The sequence below is a fragment of the Tupaia chinensis genome, unplaced genomic scaffold, assembly GCF_000334495.1.
Source record: "Tupaia chinensis unplaced genomic scaffold, TupChi_1.0 Scaffold000374_1, whole genome shotgun sequence".
Lineage (NCBI taxonomy): Eukaryota > Metazoa > Chordata > Mammalia > Scandentia > Tupaiidae > Tupaia > Tupaia belangeri.
Genome location: NW_006159872.1, coordinates 1,531,826 through 1,550,359, shown reverse-complemented (window position 1 = coordinate 1,550,359; position 18,534 = coordinate 1,531,826). Strand labels below are relative to the sequence as shown.

Below are 18,534 nucleotides of genomic sequence, written 5' to 3'. Positions count from 1 at the left end.
TGTGCACTTGCCAGAAAGACAGAGACAGAAAGCGAAAAATAATCACCCAAGGGGAATGGTCATGGCACAATCCCTTCTCCATTCTCCTCTCGGGATCTTGGCCACACATGGACACGGGCCCGGCATGAGTTTAAGGCACCTGGTCCAGGACTCGAACTGCAGGCGACTACATGGGAGTCCAGCAACATAGCCGTTATGCCAACTGCTTTTCCCTGTAAATAATTCCTTTTTTTTTTTTTTGGTAAAGAATTATTTATTTAATTTCATTTATTCATTCATTCATTTTATTTTTTATTTTAATCTGACCAGAATGAGACTGAGAGAAAGAGAGAGAGATAGAAAGTAAGCCACCAGGTCTGGGACTTGAACTGTGGTTGGCTATGTGGGAGTGTCTTAACCACCATGCCACCTGCTGATCCTCCCCATCAAATAATTATTAAAAGAAAAAAATATGTTCATGCCAGTTCCGGCTGGTTTATTCCAGTTTTTTCTGCTTCATTATGGTATAAACCAGTTTATTCTGGTTCTGGCCAGTTTATCCTGGTTCTGACGGGTTACTTGGGACCAGCAGAGGGTGTAATGGTTCATTGGACTCCCACAGCTTGAGTCTCTGACCCAGTGGCTCAAAATAAAATAAAACACACGCAAATGAACCCCCATAAAAAAATAGCACTTGGCTACAGTTGCCTTGAGTCCAATTGCAGCCAACTCTTGGCTGTGAAAACTTAGCCACTAGAACCGTCCACACCTTGGACTTACATTGTCTTGAACAAAACACAGAAGATGGCATGATGGTTAAAGTGTTGGAATTCCCACATGGCCGGCCATGGTTTGAGTCCCAGACCTGACGGCTTGCTTTTGCTCACTCCCCCTTCTCTCTCTGTCTTTCTCTGGCAAAACTCATTTGAAAAATAATATTAACAATAATAACAAATAATTCTTTATAAACACACACACACTCAGAAGAAAGAGCCACAAGAGAAAAGCTAGAACCCGAAGATAAAGCACCAACTGCAAACTTACTGCCTTTTCACTGGCTGCTTCCCCCAGGCAGGCCACACCATTCCTGGAAGTACTACACCAGAAACGTGCATGGAGTTGATGGAGTAGCCTCCTATTCCATCACCCTGCTCCAAAAGCCCACTTAATATATTGTCCTCAGAGGACATACCAGATAGTCATCTGAAAAAAACAGATACCACACTTGATCTTAGCCAAAAGGCGAGAAGCAATGCCCTGCCTTGCTGCCCTCGCCCTTACCACCCTCCTATGGTCCACATTCAGCTCGTGGTGACAGCCCCGACACTGGCGCCTCGCCTCATTTCCTCTGCCTCCGGCACACTCGTGTGGACGCAATGGGACACTTATACTGATTTTCCTTTACTCGCCACATATTCAGCCAGAAATCTCACATCCGTGGCCGCTCTGGTGTTCCCAGGTTCGAATATGCATGGCCCTGCTATACCCAGGCTTGAAGACGTAAATGGCCCCGTCCACGGACCGCTCTGGACCGCTGTTCTTTCAGAGCGCCTTCTCCTGGCTGAAGCTCTGCTGTTCTGGTGGCTCCTTGCATCTCCTTCCTGCTCTTTTCCCCCAGCCCAGCGTCCTCGGCTCTGAGCTCCTGTGGTCTGGGCAGGTTCCTTGAACATCCTCGTCCGAGCCCATGGGTAAAATGAGTTTGGACTTCTTTCTTGTGTATGTTCCAGACCCTAGCATTCAGCTCTCCACTGGACAGCTCTTGCTTGACCCTCCGGCACCGCACATTCAACAGACCCCACGCTGAGTGCTGTTTCCCCAACCCCCACTCCTCCTTCCGGGTCCGTTGTATCATTCATCAAAGCCAGCCCCACGTGCCCTGGAGAAAACCCCACCATGTCATTGGGCCACTACACTGCATCAAATGAGGGGACTTCAAAGCATTCGTGGAGAAACAAAACTTATGAATTTATTTCAATTTCAAAAGAAATTGAACTCTGGGTACAGCTTTTCCATAATATGCATTTTCCTTGAGCATTTTAAAGACCCTCATAGAGTTGCTCTTCCTCCCAGTGAGCACGAAATGACGGCCATGTCCTGAGCCACTATTTCCAGGGACCGTGATCCAGGTATTTCTGCTCCTGTTACTGAATTCAAATCAGGTCCGCTCGCCCAAGCGCTATGAAACCAAACCAGAGGCACACGGTGTGGTGAAGGAAAGTACAGCCCTACTGCAAAGCGCAAAGCAAGGAGAGCGGGCAGCTCGTGCTGAAAAGACCCGTCTCCCCGAGATGTTCCCCACGTGCGTTTTTAAGGGCAAAACTAGGGGCAGAGGTCCCAGGTTCATGATCAGTTCAGTGATTGGTTCAGGAGGGTGTGATCATCTCATGGGCATTCTTGATTGGTGAGGCCTTAGATAATCAAATTTCTCTTCAGGTGTCTGGAACCGTTCAGCCTGGAGTCTTTGAGCTCACAACCAGCAGTTTCCAGCCTATAGAACACCTCACATATTGAAATGAAAACCTTCTTTCCTTTAAGTGAGAGTTTTAGAGGTCAAATGGCCCTCACTCATGGTCCATGTTGGTCATTATCATGACCAAAGTCTGAAGACTTACTCCTTACTCTGGGCCATTATAATGTAAATGAACTTTATATTTCAGGAACCCTCTAGAAAATACATTAGGGGATCCTTGCTCGGTTTCCCTCTGAACAGGGGCAGTAATGGTTGCGACAGTGAACACAGAGAAATCCTTCCCCCAGGAGGGAGAGGCTCAGCGTTACTGTTGATTTCTTCCTTGGTTTTGTAAGAGAAGTAGAGACCAGCACATCAGCGGAGACAGGGAGGCAGCTGGGGTACTCTGCAGTTGCCACCCCAGAGCACAGGGGAGGGAATTGCCCCGCTAAAGGCCCAGGACCTAGACTGTGGCCTCCACCCCCGAGAGAGCAGTAGCTGGGGGATTCCTGCAGGCACCAACCACTGGCGCTCTGCGCTCTGCGGCTGCAGGGAGGAGCTGACCTCTCCCTCTTATCTCTGTTCTTAGAACAAAGTCGGGAAGGCTGCACCCATGTTTTTGCCACTGTGTGGGGGAGAGTTTTGTTTTGAAAAGTGTCTTAAGGCCAAGTTGGGGGAGGCAAGGGTGCCTCTATGTGTCACAAAAGAAACGGTCTGTTTGGGGCTTCAGGACAGTCTCCTCTGGGGCGTCAATGTCCTGTCTTCAAGGACTCTATCCTGACCCTGGTGAGAGGCACTGACCTGTCTCCTCCTGGCCCTCCCAATACTTCCTGGAAACTTTTCAGTGAGTTGCGGGAGCTGCCCTGTTCTACCCCAGTGGGGAAGGTGATGCTTTATTTTGAGGGGTCGGAGGAGGGAGGTCTTTCCTAAACATTTCCCAGGCAGTCTATCAAAAGCAATCAAGCAAACAGACAAAAGTGTGATGGAGTGTCTCCCCTCAAGAAATGAGGGTTTATGGGGGCCAGCAAGTAGTGTGGTGGTTAAGGTGCTGGACTCTCATATGGCTGATCGCAGTTAAAGCACTGGCCCCGATGGCTTGAAAATCATGCGGGGTGCACCTGCGTATGTGTGGGTTATGTATGGGCCCCCAAATCCCAGGAGACAAATGGAGGAGAAGGGATTGTGGCATGGCCATCCCCCTTTAAGGGCGATTTCCTGCTTTCCCTCTCACTGTCTTGCTCTGTCTCTGGCGAATGCTCTATGACAAAAACCTAAGAGACAGAGAGAGAGCGAGAGGAAAGAGAGAGATAGAGAAATGAGTGTTGAGGACCAGTAGGTGGCATGGAGGTTAAGGTGACTGGATCCCACATGACCAACTGCATAGTTCGAGTCCCAGACCCAGCAGTTTGAAAATTATGGTGGGTGCCTCTGTGTGTGTGCCCAAAATCTCAAGAAGAGAATGGAGGAGAAAGGATTGTGGTGTGGCCACTACCCACCCCTGGGAGTGATTTCTCATTTTCCCTCTCTCTCTGTCTTTATTGCTATAGGGAGCATATGCACCCTATAGAAAAAATAAAAAAATAAAAAAAGGAAAGAAAGAGAAAAAAGAAAAAGAAAAAAAGACATGAGTGTTGGATCGCTCCTGTAGTACTGGAGTGCAGTGGTCAAGTGCTGGGTGCAGGACTGGATCCCTCGTGGCCCCTCACAATTCCATTTGGCCCAGAGGATTAGAAACCACAATGGAACGCATGTGTGCAAGTCCCAAGTCCTGACAGGGTGGAGAAGTGGGGTAACAAGAGTTGTTCTGTTTCCAATTCTCCCTATGACAAGTTCACACGCCCTCTGGCAATTAAAAAGAAAGAAATGTGTGTTTTTTAGATTTTTTTTTTTTGAGAGGTTTTTGCTATAGGGCGCGTGCGCTCGCCAGACAGACAGAGAGAGACATAGAGACAGAAAGCAGGAAATCACCCCCCACGGGGGATGGTCACACCGCAATCCCTTCTCCTCCATTTTCCTCTCGGGATCTTGGGCACGCACGCACACGCACCCAGCGTGAGTTTTAAGCCACCGGGTCCGGGACGCGAACTGTGGTCGACCACGTGGGAGTCCAGCGACATAGCCATTATGCTAACTGCTGGTTCCCTATCTCTCTTTGTCTTTCTGGCAAGTGCACATGCCCTCTAGCAAAAACCTCTGCAAAAAAAAAAAATAAAATCCTATTCTTTTAGACTTCAATTTATACTTTTATTACGAAATTTATATTTTTATCCACGTTTCTCAATCAATTATCATCCATCTTGTTTAAATTTTTATTAGAGTAAGCCATTAAAAGGGGGGTGGGGCTGGTGGCGTGGTGGTTAACGTGGCTGGATCCCATATGGCTGACCCGGCAGTTTGAGGCTTAAAAAACATGCCAGACAATATGGGTGTGTAGGTGCCCAAAATCCCAAAGGAGGGAGAAAGGGGGAGAAGGGATTGCAGCATGGCCATCCTCAAGGAGGAGTGCTTTCCCTGTTCCTCGCTCCTTCTTTCTCTCTCTCTCTCTGGTGATCACATGTGCTCTCTGGCAAATTGCTTTTTTTAAAAAAGTGTTTTTGGACAGAGAACAGTTGAATACCTCTAAGGGAGGACAGGCTGTGGGCTGCCATGGCTGGAGGTTCTGCAGAACCCCTCTGTCGTGCCCCTGCAGTAGGTCTGGGAAGCTCAAGCCTTGTTAGGAAGTCCTGGCGACCTGTCTTCCAGGGCCGCTGAGGGCTTACATAAGTACTGGGGAAAGGAAAGAAAACCCGGGTTTACTCAAGGGCTGCAAGACGTGGGGAAGGGCAACAGGTGTAAGGAAGTGAGTACGTTCCACTCCCCGCACACCCTGTTCATCGTCACTCCCTTGGCCCCACTTACAGCCCCTGCTGTAGGGCTGCCTTGGGGTGCTGAGCTTCTGCCTGCCGTGGCTCAGTGTAAGGCACCTGCTTCTGGGTCCAGCAGAGACTCTCTGGGACAGCACATGACTGTTTTGCTCACTGGGATTTGCAGGGTGCTGGGGGGAGGGGGGGTGGTGAGCAGGAGGTGCCCATGGGGTTGGTGGCAGGGATTGTCCCTGTGTTGCAGAAAACCAGACACCGAGGAACAGAAAGCAGCACTCGGAGAGATTAGAAGAACTGTTTATTATGCCGGCAGGCACAGAGGAGTTAACACTCTGAATCTCTGGCCTGATTGGGGGTTGGACATGGTCTTTTATGGGGAGATTGAGAAAGGGGAGGTCTCAAGATGCTAGGAATGGGAAAGGGGCTCAGAACCCACCTGCACAGCATCAAAGGGAGGAGGCAGAGAAGCAGGAAGTCTAATCCATTTAAGGTACTAATCTATTCAAGGTGCTAATCTATTCAAGGTGCTAATCTATTCAAGGTACTAATCTATTCAAGGTGCTAATCTATTCAAGGTACTAATCTATTCAAGGTGTTCAGGTTACCCTGTAGCTCCGAGGAGTAAATTTTTGAGGCCAGAAACTTCAGGGAGCTATCAGCCCTGAGTTCTTAATGAATTCAGGTCTCTCCATATCATTCCACCCTCTTGAGCCTCCTCAACTATACTTAAGGAGTGTCAATTAACACGAGGATGGTGGATGAGTGGATTGAGGTTTTCCCACAATATCCCAAATGTCTCTGACCTCTCCAGTTATTAAAAGTCTGCACTTTCCAGAAGGCTTGGGAGATCAGTAGTTGGAGGAAGTGATTGATTCAGAGACTCTGGAGAGATGGCAGGTCCTGGGGGTGGATCTTAGCCCAGAGATTCAGAAGCTGTGCAGCCTCCCAGGGCACTGCTGAAAAGGCCAGGCAGCATAAGCAATAAGTTTAAGTTTGCAAAGGGGCCTCAGCTAAGGGCTGCAATGAGAAGGACCACAGCGATCTCTCCCTGGGGTCTGTCCTCTCGGTCGCCTAATGTTGGACACCCTGGTGCTGGAGAGGGGAAATTTCTTTGGTGGGAGGCAAGTGGAATGTGGTGGACAAAGGAATTGAAATCTGTCGAGCTAATCGACAAGGGAAGGTTATCTAGGTAGGAGGGATGCCTGCCTTCTCCTTTCCCAGACAGAGTGGACAGGTTCCGCTCTGCGGTGGAAGCCTTTATAGGAGGGTCAGGATTGGGCTCTGGGAGGATGTTTTTTGTCACAGTCAGAAGGAATTCATGTCCTAGCTTTCGAGAATAGAACTGGTGACCTGACATTCACCTACCCACCTCTACAGGGAAAACCTTCCCATTGGCCTCTGTGTCTCCCCTCCCATGAATGGTGCCACAATAGACAAAGGGTGGGTGCCCCTCCCCAGAGGGGACCAATCAGGCATCTGTCTGACCATGTCCCTCTCGGACTTTGTGTAGACCCTTGGCAATAAGCAACCAGATATAGAACCTCCACTGGATTCAATGTGTAGAGAGGGAAGGAGATCCTTAGAGTCAATTTTGCCATTTAGCCTTCATGGAACTACTACGGAAATGCAGTTAAATAGACCCGATCATGCTCCATAGAGAAACCATGGAACCACAAACACATTCACTCGTCACAAGCATTCACAGTCATTCAGAGGTTATACATTCCCTCCCACACCATCCAATTATTGGATGAACCCTAACTGCCAATCCTGTGACTGAAAGAGAGTGATCAGGTCTCCTCTTCTACTCAATCTGAGTAGGTCTGACTAGGACTTTACAGATCTTCGGGAGGTTACTACCAGAGTTGACCAAGGTTGCTGCATCACGTTCCAGGAGTTGGTCCTTCTCTCTAATTGGAGTCTGATGATCCAGGAATGCTTGGCCTCCCAGCTGAGGGATCCTATCAAGCAAGAAGGGGGTGTGCCTATCTCTCCACACCACAGTGCCCGTCCCAGGGGGGAACACCCTGGAATTGGTGGCTTAAAGGGTCAGTCTGATTCTGTTTCCCGGGCAACATACCAAACTGTTGCAGAAAACCAGACACTGAGGAATGGAAAGTAGCACTTAGAGAGATTAGGAGAACTGTTTATTATGCTGGTGGGCACAGAGGAGTTAACACTCTGAATCTCCAGCCCCAACTGGGGTTTGGACACAGTATTTTATGGGGAAATTGGGGAAGGGGAGGTCTCGGTGTGTTAGGAATGGAGAAGTGGCTCAGACCCTGCCCAACACAGCATGAAAGGAAGGAGGCAGAGAAACAGGAAGTCTAATCCATTTAATGTACTAATTTATTCAAGGTGCTAATCTATTTAAGGTACTAATCTATACAATGTACTAATCCATTCAAGGTTTTCAGGTTACCCTGTAGCTCTGGGGAGGGGTAGTAAGTTTGACGGAAGGCAGAAACTTTAGGCAGCTATCAGTCCTGAGTTACTCATGAATTCAGGTCTCTCCACATCACCCGAAGTTTCCTGCCAGCACCGCGATGCTGGGAGGAAGGGAGGCATCTACCCACTCTGGGGAGCCACTTCTTCACACCTGGAGAGCTGTGGGGTGGTGTGGAAAATGGTATCTTGGGCCCAGGGTGGGGCCCAAGGGGACAAGAAGGGGAAAGGGATGACTTCTAGAAATGCAGAAAATCTGTCCTGTGAACACCAAAGACAGAGGAAGAATTTCAGAGAGGCTGCCCCCTGGGTCTACACCAAAAAGGGGGTTAGACAGACTTGGACCCTGTCATCAGAACTAGAGTAGTGGAAGGGCCAGCTTGCCCTTCTGGGTATCTGCAGCATCTCAGCCAGTACTTCTTTATCTTTTTTGGGCTCAGGTTCTCCTTTGAAACTCCAGTCAACGCAGTACAAGGAAAGGCTCAGGTGTGGGGCCAGCAGGTGGCACAGGAGTTAAGGCAGCTGGACTCCACATGGCCAAATGCATGGTTTGAGTCCCTTTCTCTAGGCTTGAAAAACTCACCTGGGGGACCAGCAGATGGTGTAGCAGATGGTGTAGCTGGACTCTCACGTGGTTGACCCTGGTTTGAGTCCTGGACCCAGTGGCTTGAAACTCATGCCGGGAGCATGTGTGTGCGTACCCAAGATCCCAGGAGGAGAATTGAGGAGAAAGGACTTCAGCATAGCCATTCCCCTGGGGGTGATTTGTCACTTTCCATTTCACTGTGTCTGTCTCTCTCTGATGAGTATACATGCCCTAAAGTAAAAGCCTCTCTCTCAAAAAAAAAAAAAAAAAAAAAAAAAAAAAAAGAAAAGAAAGAAAGAAAGAAAAGAAAAAAAAAGAAGAGAAAAACACACCTGAGATGGAACAGCCCAGCAGATGGCAAAATGGTTATGTCACTGGACTCCCACATAGTTGACCATGGTTCTAGTTTCGAATCTGGAAGTTTAAAACTCATGCCAGTCATGTGTGGCTGTATGCCCAAAATCTTGAGAGGAGAAGGGGTTGGGTTATGGCCATCTCCCTCCTCCCCCCCTCCCCCGAGGGGGAGCTAATTTCTTGCTCTCTGTGTCTCTGGTGAGTAAAAACACCCTATAGCAAATCTTTCAAAAATATAAAAAGAAAAAGAAAAAGAAAAAAAATAGGGATCAACACTTGGCATAATGGTTATGTTGCTACACTCTGATGTAGTCGACCTCAGTTCAAGTCCCGGACCCAGTGGCTTAAACTCATGCTGAGTGTGTGTGCGTGCGTGCCCAAGATCCCGAGAGGAGAATGGAGGAGAAGGGATTGCGGCATGGCCATTCCCCCTGGGGGGTGACTTCTCGCTTTCTGTCTCTCTGTCTCTCTCTTTCTGGTGAGTATACGTGGCCTACAGCAAAACTCTCTAAAAAGAAAGAAAGAAATAAGAAAGAAAGAGAGAGAAAGAAAGACGAAGGAAGGAAGGAAGGAAGGAAGGAAGGAAGGGAGGGAAGGAGGGAGGGAGGGAGGAAGAAGGAAAGACGAGAAAGAAAAACACACCTGGGGTTTGTGCCTGCATGCCCATAATCCAGAGAGGAGAAGGGGTTGCTGCATGGCCAAATCTCCTGTGGAGTGATTTCTTACTCTTTCTCTCTGTTTCTCTCTGGCATTGCACGTGCCCTATAGAAAACTTAAAAATACAAAATCTAAAAGCTCAGGTACACTTACAAAGTGCGTGAAGTTTAATAGGTCTTTAGCTGTTCTGGATGCCGAGGCAGGTCTGCCAGGAAGGCCCCCATACCACACACCTGGGTTTGGCAGCCTTAGGTGATTGGGAAGGCTGTTAGAATACATGCTGTTCTCGCACCTTGACCAAGGTGTCTTCGTAGCAGCTTGGAAGGGGAGGTTTGAATTTAGAACTCACCACATTGCCTTCCCAGGCTGCAGCCTTTCTCTTCCCATTCCCCTTTCTCTCCCCCATTCTGCACTGTGAGTTGTTTTGCATGCACACAAGTGGACACTCCAGCTCACAGGTCCAAGCTCTGTCTACACTCCCGCAAACAGCTGCCCTGGCCGCCTGTTGGGGCCAGGTGTGCATGCTAGCAGAGGAGTCTGCTTGCTGAATGGGACCTGGTGTGGGGGGCTGTATCAGCTCTGAAAGTGGACTTGGGCTATTTGGGCAGAAACTGCTGGAATCTAGAACAGAGCGTTAGATGGACAGCCCAGCTTTTAAATTTACAGTCTGTGATGGGCTGGTGTTTTTGCAAAATGCAGTTAAGATGAATTCTGGGAAAAAAGGAGTTTAGAAGTTTCAGCAAAGTCCAATTGCTATAAGATATTTTTTTAAATTTAGTTTTTAGGTTTTTGCCATAAAGCCTGTGTGCTTGCCAGAGGGAGACAGAGAGAGAGAAAGAGTAAGAAGGAAAGTGAGAAATAACCTCCAAGAGGGATGGCCATGCAGTTATGCCTTCTCTTCCATTCTTCTTGGGATTCTGGGCATGCACACACATGCACCCAATGTGAATTTCAATTTATTTATTTTAATTGACCAGAGAGACACAGAGAGAGAGAAAGAGTAAGAGAGAAAGTGAGAAAGCAAGCCACCAGGTCCGGGACTCGAATCGTGGTCAGCCATGTGGGAGTCTCCATCACCTTAACCACCATGCCACCTGCTGGCCCCAAGAGAGTCCAGTACCATAACTACCACCACTTGCTGGTCCCCATAATAAAAACTTTTTTTTTTAAAAAAGAATTATTTAACTTTATTTATTTATTTGTTTATTTATTTTAACTTGACCAGAGAGGGACAGAGCGAGAGAGACAGAGAGAGAGAAAGTGAGAAAGCAAGTTGCCAGGTCCAGACTCAAACCGCGGTTGACCATGTGGGAGGTCAGCACCCTTAACCAACCACACAACCTGCCGGCCCTGCAGTAAAAGTTTTAAAATGCTTGTTTTCAGTTTGTATATTTAGCTCATTGCAGACCAGTAGCAAGTGGTGTGTTCCCTGTCAGTGGTCGGAGCCCTACACTTGCAGTACTGGTCCAGAGGGAGGCGGTGTCGGGTCTAGGTGACCAAGTCTCTGGGCCTCTTTGCTCACCTTTTTATGGGAGAGGCATGGCCAGAGGAAGGCCACGGTGGTGGTGGTGAGAGGATGCCCTAGAGCAGCCCAGATCAGTAGCCCTTCTTGTCCACATCTAGGAGTGGAAAAGGGACACACTGGCTTTGGGGAATTACAGGCCAAAAGGTAAAAGGGCCGGCTCCATGGTGCAATGGTAATGCCCACTCAAGAGAAGCCAGATCCCACACGGTGACTGCAGCTAGTCCTGGCCTGGTTGGTCTGAAACACGCCACCTACAAGTGCAAGTGCCCAAGAGCCAAGGGACTGGAGGACTGGTGGAAAGGGACCACTTGGCCTGTGAGCAGACCCTGTGGAGGGCGCTCAGCTCTCATGTGGGCGCATGTGTTTATCATGAATAGAGAAAAATAAATAAATAAAAGGTAAAACAGGGGGCCAGTGGTTAGTGTGATGGTTAAGGCTCTGGACACCCACATGGCTGACTACAGTTCGGGTCCTCGACCTGGTGGCTTACTTTCTCACTTTCCTCTCTCTGGTCAAATTAAAAAATAAAAGTAATAAAAATAAAAGGTAAAGCAATAGAGCTTCTGGGACCAGCAGTTGGTGTAATGGCTATGTCACTGGACTCCCACATAGTCAACTGTGGCTTGAGTCCCAGACCCGGTGGCTTAAACTCACACCAGGCGTGTGTGCGTGCATGCCCAAGATCCCGAGAGAAGAAAGGAGGAGAAGGGATTGAGGCGTGGCCATCCTCCCGGAGGGTGATTTCTCACTTTCTGTCTCTCTGTCTCTGTCTTTCTGGTGAGTGCACGCGCCCTATAGCAAAAACCTCTCCAAAAAAAAACCCACCAAAAACCAAAAAACTAGAGCTTCTAAAAGAAAATATGACTATTTTGATGCCCTTGAGGTAGAGAAAGATGTATTTATTGTTTTACTTTAAAAATAATAATTTATTTATTTATTATTTTTCAATTTGACCAGGCAGAGAGAAGGCGGTGGGAGAGAAAGCCAGCAGCCAGGTGCGGCACTCGGACTGCAATTGGCCATGTGGGAGTCCAGCGCCTTAGCCACTATGCCTCCTACTGGCCCCAAGAGAGAGTTCTTAAAGAAGATACAATACGTACTAGCCAGAAAATTATATTGGATATAATTTAAGATATTGATAGAATGAAAATTTATTAAAATTAAGTACTTCTGTGTATGAGGAGACATTAAAAGATTGAAAGCATGACTTTGAACTGGTTGAAGATATTTGAACTACACATGCCCAAGTAATTTATATCTGAATAAAAGAACTACAAATACAAAGTAGCTGGCAGGTGCCATGGTAGCTGGAGTGCTAAACTCCCACATGGCCGACTGTGGTTCGAGTTCCGGACCTGGAGGTTTGCTTTCTTGCTTTCCCTTTCTCTTTCTCTCTGGTAAAAATTTAAAAATACATAATAATAATGAATAAATAAATAAATCTTTCAAAAGGTTACAAATACAAACAAGACACCTGCTAGTCCCTTTCAGGGTTTTTTTATTTCTACAGAGAAAGAGAGCGAGGCAGCATCCCCGACCGGGTCTTGACATCACAGCCCATCCCTAGCCTCAAGCAGCCCTGGATCACGGGCAGCTGTGTGCCTGGCATACTTGGGGAGGTCTCTGGATGCAAACCCTAAACCTTCCCATGTGATCAGCCTCACAGAGTACCATTTTACTACTGAACCACCAGCAGGTGCCCTTCCAGGCTGTCTTTTTTTTGAGAGGTTTTTGCTATAGGACCCATGCGCTCAACAGAAAGACAGAGAAAGACAGAGAGACAGAAAGCGAGAAATCATCCCCCCCCAGGGGGGATGGCCATGCCACAATCCCTTCTCCATTTTCCTCTCAGGGTCTTGGGGACGCACGCACACGCGCCCAGCGTGAGTTTCAAGTCACTGGGTCTGGGACTCGAACTGCGGTCGACCACATGAGTCCAGTGACATAGCCATTACACCCAGTGTATCTTGATTGGTATAGAAAGGGTCTATAATTTCAGTTACTCAGGAGACTGAGGCAGGATTGAGAGTTCAAGGCCAACCTGGGCAATGTACCGAGACTCGGAAAAAACAAGACCTAATAAAATGGCTATATCGTTCCCAGGACTCATCTCTGCACTTAGCACAAATCAGACCAGGAAAGGGGGTGTCTTCTGTACCATCCACCACTTTGCCCTCAGATTGAACTATACGCCTTCCCCTGAGCCTGTGTGTACTGCAAAGATGAAGATGTGGGCATGTGGGGGTGGAAGGACAGATTCTACCTGGCTCAGCTGGTGTCTGTGGCTGCCCCAGTGCAGGGAGAGGGGAGGGGGTGTCAACGAGCAGCCCAGTAATCACCAATCCTGTGTGCAGATGAGCAGATGGTGAAGGTGTGGGGTTGCTCTGTGCCAGCAAAAAACACCCCATCTCGAGACCAGCAGATAGCGTAATGGATATGACCCTGGACTTCCATGTAGTCAGCTGCGGTTCGAGTCCCAGACCCAGTGGCTTAACCTCATGCCGGGCACGTGTGTGTGCATGCCCAGGATCCCAGGAGGAGAATGTAGGAGAAGGGATTGCAGCATGGCCATCCCCCACCTGGGGGGTGATTTCTTGCTTTCTGTCTCTCTGTCTCTCTCTGGCTTTCTGTTGAGTGCATGCACCCTATAGTAAAAACCTCTCCAAAAAAAAAAAAAAAAACAGCCCAACCCCCCCCCAGGGGGGGACCCCAAAAAAAAAAAAAGAAGCAGCCCATCCCCACCCCAGGGAGAGCCAGGTGTATTAAATAAATATGTGTTTGTGTGCATGCATGTGTGTGTAATTAGGGCCCGCTAAGCACAGGGCCCAGGGCAAAAGCCTCACTGGCCACCTCCCGTCCCTGTTGGTATCTGTAAGAACATTGTCCATTTTGGCTGGAGCCAGTCAGGAGAAAGCGGCAGGAGAGGAGGCAGGAGAAGAAAGCAAGGGTGAGTTCTAGAGAGCTCTTTTCTCTGCCAAGGCATCTCAGCCTTACCCTGGGAATAAGTCAGAGCCTTGGGTGGTTTTATTTGTTTACTTAAATAATTAGTTTATTTGTTGTTATTATTTATTTTTTAAATTTGACTAGAAAGAGACAGACAAAGAGAGAAAGGGAAAGTGAGAAGGCAAGGTGCCAGGTCTAGGACTCGAACCGTGGTCACCATGTAGGAGTCCAGCACCTGCCAGCACCCCGGGTAATTTTAAATGGAGGAAAGCCTGCCCTACTCTAGTTCAAGAGCTTTGGGGGCCATTTCTTCCGTGCCACCTCTTTCTTTTTTTTAAAAAAAGTTTTGCCACAGGGTGAGTGCACTTGCTGGAGAGAGAGAGAAGGAAAGCGAAAAATCAACCTCTGGGAGGATGGCTCTGCCACAGTCCCCTCTCAGCCATTCTCCTCCTGGCTGACTGCAGTTTGAATTCCACTCTGGTGGCTTGAAGGACACGCCAGACACGTGTGCATGTGTGCTCGAAATCCCGAAGTGATGGAGAAATGGGTGATCAAGGATGGAGGTGTGACCACGCTCCATTAGAGGGTAGCTTCTCTCTCTGTCTGGCAAGGGTACACACGTGCCCTCTGGCAATAAAAAGAGAAAAAGATAACAATACAGCCACCTTCCAATTTGTTTTTCAAGTCGTTTAACTAATCTGGAGTCCTTCCCCTACACACCCCTTCCCTGTCTTTCATCACCTTGTGTAGGGTGGGGCTCCAGGAAGAGGACGGGGTGTGGTCCCTGGAGCCGGAAGTGTGCATCTTGATTGTTTGACTTGGGAACCCTGAGGGCAAGGGTGTGGGCGTGGGGAGGGCACTGGAAGGCGCTGGAAAGTCCCTGTGAGCCCGGCATCGGAAACCACAGCCGGCGTCTGCAGAAGACAGTGAGGAAATGACTGGCTGTTCCCTCGCGGGCTGCAGGCGGCAGGCCTTTCTGTACAGGTGAGCACAGGCCTGCTCTTCCTGACTCAGCCAGTGCTCTCCCCTGCCCTGGGCCTGAGCCTCCGCTGCGCTTGTCCCTCCTACAGATCCCACAGGCCTGTTCTGATTTTATGTATGTATTTTAAATGTTTGTTTCTTTTTTCCATGACAGAGAGAGACAGAGAGACAGGCACCCCTGACAGGGTCCTCGCGCTGTGATCCACCCCCGGCCTCACCTGGTCTGCCCAGGGCACTCAGGGAGGGCCTGGGAAGTCAGTCAGGACCTTCCCTGTGAGTTGAGTTGCATTATCCCTGCATCACCATTCTGGTTTGTCTTTCTTTCTTAAGTTTATTTATCCATGAGTGAGACACACACACACACACATGCACGCACGAGAGAGAGCATGCGCCAGAACCAACTCCAACAGGATGATGACCCCACAGTGTATTCCTAGCCCTGCCAGCCCTGGGCCACGGGCGATGTGTGCTGGTGGGGAGAAGCCAGTCTGAGCAAATATGCGACCTTTCGACGCACGCAGAAATGCGCTTCTGCGAGCTACTCTAGCAGCGGCTATCGAGAGGCATTTACACGCAGCAGCGCTATCTGCCTGTGGTTATCCGTTATCTTCCTGTCGTTGATACTGATACCCAGTGCTGATGGCAGCACGAGGCTAAAGGAAGCTACATGTGTTTATCAGATTGTCCCCCCAAAAGATGAGCGAAATGACATGGCACCAGTCATGTTTACATCTTCAGACATCCAGAAACAGCTGGCTTTGCATCCCATTTCCTCTTCCCCCATTTTCTGCCCTGTAAAAGAATAAACCTGAGGCCCGTTCCGGGTTGCAACTTTCCATCAGAGAAGCTGGGCCCACCCGATCCTCGCTTTTCTATACTTGTGTGTCTTTGTGCGTTTGTTATTGTGTTTATTTCTAATCCACAGCCTTCCCTACTCAGAAAAAAGTGTTCAGCTGAGCTGGTCCCGGCAGTGCTAGGTATCCTCAGGGAGGTCTCTGGGCACACACGTGGAATCTTCCCATGCAGGTCAGTCTGGCAGAGCGTGGCATTCAACAACTGCAAAACTGTCCAATCCCCTCCTCCCCGGGCGCTTATGCTGTTGACCACACTTTTTGTGAAGTTCAAAACGCTCAGGATTTTTTTTTCAATTGTCCTTAATCCACCCTCATGTTTGATTCACATTTTGGCTGGGTCTAGAATTCTAGGCTAGAGCACTTTCCTATCAGCTTTGAAAGCCTTGCTCCATTGTCTTTATTTGAGCTTTGCTGTTGAGGCCAAGCCATTCTGATTCCTGGTTGCATCGGTCTGGCTTCAACTAGGAGACAGAACCACACAGCCGTTCAAACGGGAAGCTCACTGTAAAGAAGTATTAAACTGGGGCCAGCAGGTGGCATAGGGGTTGAGGTGCTGGACTCCCACATGGCTGAGCATGGTTCAAGTCCCAGACCCAGCAGCTTGACACTCACCCTGGGTGCATGTGTGTGTGTGTGCGCCCAAAATCCAAAGAGGAGAATGGAGGAGAAGGGATTGCCATGTGCCCATTCCAGGAGAGGGGGGGCTGCTGATTTCTCACTTTCCCTTTCACTGTCTCTTTCTGGAGAGCACACATGCTTATGGCAAAACCTTAACAGAAATATGAAACTACAATCAAAGAATATGAAAGAGGGAGGCCAGCTTCAGACCTCATGGGGCTAGGTGTAGTTATAGTCCAGTGGCTGCAGAGAAGCCCTCCGTTTGCTGGGCCAGAGCTGCTCTGCAGTTGTGCAAGCAGGAAGCAGCCCCCAGGGCAGGAGAGAGCCAGGGTGGTAGTCCAGCATGCAGAAGGAGCAGGGCGCTGGTGAGGTGGTGTGCACCTCGGAAGGGTCGGGGTATCGGCAGGGTGTGTGTCTGGGACAGAGCTTGCCAGGATGGGCTTCCAGTGGTGACTCGCGGTGCAGCTGCTGGAACCAGCGGGAAAGCCCCTTCCTCCTGCTGTGTCCCTCCAATGCCTTCTGCCTAGAAAGCCCAGCGTCGGGCTCACTGTAAAGGAGGCAGGTTTAAAAGAATTCCCCCCATGGTCACTGAGGAAAGTATTTTTTTTTTTTTTTTTTTAGAGATTTTCACTGTAGGGCGCGTGCGCTCGCCAGTCAGACAGAGAGAGACATAGAGACAGAAAGCGAGAAATCACCCCCCAGGGGGGATGGTCACGCCGCAATCCCTTCTCCTCCATTCTCCTCTCGGGATCTTGGGCACGCACGCACACGCGCCCAGCGTGAGTTTTAAGCCACCGGGTCCGGGACACGAACCGCGGTTGACTACGTGGGAGTCCAGCGACATAGCCATTACGCTAACTGCTGGTTCCCACTGAGGAAAGTATTAAAGGGAGAATTTGGAGCCAGGAAACAATAAACTGGTAACTGGTGGGTTGGTCCTTTGTGGGGATAACTTTTGCTCTCTCTGAGTTTGTAAAATGTTCCTCTGTCTTCGGTGTGGGTCTAGCTGCATACCTGTTCTAGGCACTCGATGGTTTTCGCAGTCTAGAAGCTTACGTTCTTCAGTTCTGAGAAATCCGCCTGATTTATTTCTTCTCCTTCCTTTTTCTCTTTTCTGCCTTATTATTCAAATAGTGCACTTCAGGGACTGGCAGGTGGCATGGTGGTTATGGTGCTGGACTCCCACCTGGCTGACTGCAGTTCAAGTCTCAGACCTGGTGGCTTGCTTTCTCACTTTCCCTTTCTCTCTCTCTGATCATATTAAAATAAAAATAACAATAGGTTAAACAAGTTTTTTAAAAATAGTGTACTTCTTAGACTGTGTCTCTAAAATTTTTTAAAAAATTAATTTATCATAAAAAATGCTGTTTTTGTTTTGCACTATCTTCTGGGGCATTTTTTTATTTTTCAGCTCTCCTATTGAGTTTATTTCATTATTATTATTATTTTTAGTTTTTTGCTATCGGACGTGTATACTCATTGGGGAGAGAGAGAGAAAGAGAAAGAGAGAAAGTGAGAAATCATTACCCCTAGAGGGGATGGCCATATCTTAAGCCCTTCTTCATCCCTTCTTCATTCTCCTCCTGGGATTTTGGGCACACACACACACACACACACACACACACACACACCTGCGGTGATTTTCAGGCTGTGAGGTCCAGGACTTGAACCATTCAGACTGCCATGTGGGATCCAGGGCCTTAACCACCATGCCACCTGCTGGCCCCAAGTTTGAGTTTTTAATTTCTGCTATCAGGTTTTTAATTCTCAGATCTTTTGATTTCTAAATGCTCTTCTCCCCATCCCCCCCTTTGTAGAGGTTTTCACCACAGGGCATGTGTGCTTGCCATAGACGGAGAGAGATAGGCACAGTGAGAGGAAAAGTGAGAAATTACCCTCTGGGGGGGTTGGCCACGCCACTTGGGCATGCACACACATGCACCCAGTGTGATTTTGAAGCCAGCAGGTCCAGGACTTGAACTACAGTCAGCCATGTGGGAGTCCAGTGAAGTAACCACTACACCACCTGCTGGGCCCACATTGTGTTTGTTTTCTTTTTTTATTTTTGAAAGAGATTTTTGCTATAGGGAGTGTGTGCTCACCCGAGAGAAACAGAGACAGAAAGGGAGAAATCATTCCCCCCAGGAGGGATAGACACACCATAATCCCTTCTCCATTCTCCTCTTGGGATCTTGGGCACGCACGCACATGCACCTGGATCACAGGCACACACATGTTCCCAGCATGCACCGGGAGACCTGAGGACACACGTTCTGGACCTT

General features: G+C 48.7%; 1 non-coding gene across 1 annotated transcript; it reads right to left on the bottom strand.

Annotated features, from left to right (window-relative positions):
* Nucleotides 1–1,050: 1,050 nt before the first annotated feature.
* Nucleotides 1,051–1,233, bottom strand: LOC114008715 (U2 spliceosomal RNA). The gene has a single exon (XR_003550225.1). It is a non-coding gene; the product is annotated as a U2 spliceosomal RNA (small nuclear RNA).
* Nucleotides 1,234–18,534: the final 17,301 nt, after the last annotated feature.